Source organism: Trichinella spiralis (genome assembly GCF_000181795.1).
Source record: "Trichinella spiralis strain ISS 195 chromosome Unknown Scfld3181, whole genome shotgun sequence".
Taxonomy (NCBI): Eukaryota; Metazoa; Nematoda; class Enoplea; order Trichinellida; family Trichinellidae; genus Trichinella; species Trichinella spiralis.
The window spans coordinates 6,592-7,229 of NW_003530120.1; positions in this window are offsets into that span (position 1 = coordinate 6,592).

Genomic DNA, 638 nt, shown 5'->3' on the forward strand with positions numbered 1-638 from the left:
TTTCATTGCAGGATGGAAAGTTCCTCCCCGCGCAGAGATTGACGTAGATATGAAAGTAAAAATTGCTTTGATGGCGAGCCCATCTCTCCCATGGAAATCAAGTTATTTGTTATTTTCAATTTACTAAACCTTGTTAAAAATGGAAAAAAATGTTTTTCTCTTCAAAATTTAATATAAAATTTGCAACTTCTTTTAGACCCATGTTCTTCAAGTTGGAGTATTTGAATGTTCATTTTATAATCTCATTTTTTTCAAATTTATATACGATTTGAAAGTGGCTGTGAAAATGAACGCAGATGATAGCAATTATACAGTTGGCGACGTGAACGTGATGAAAGCGAAATTTCTTTAGAATGAAGCGACGATTGAAGATTTGAAAGTTAACAGTTACAATTATCATCTTTACATTGTTGAAAATCGATGTTCGATTTGAAGGATTTCTCAACCTTAGATTTCAGGATAATGAAACTATCAAGCGTTAACAGTCTCTCCTTTTACGTTTGTTCTGATCTATAATTTCTTCTTTATAATATATCATTTGAACAACATCCCATTTTGCTTTGCAACTTTGCATATAATCAGGATCCTGTTCTATGAACAGGTCCATGATTTCTGTAATATTGGTGATGCTGTTCTTG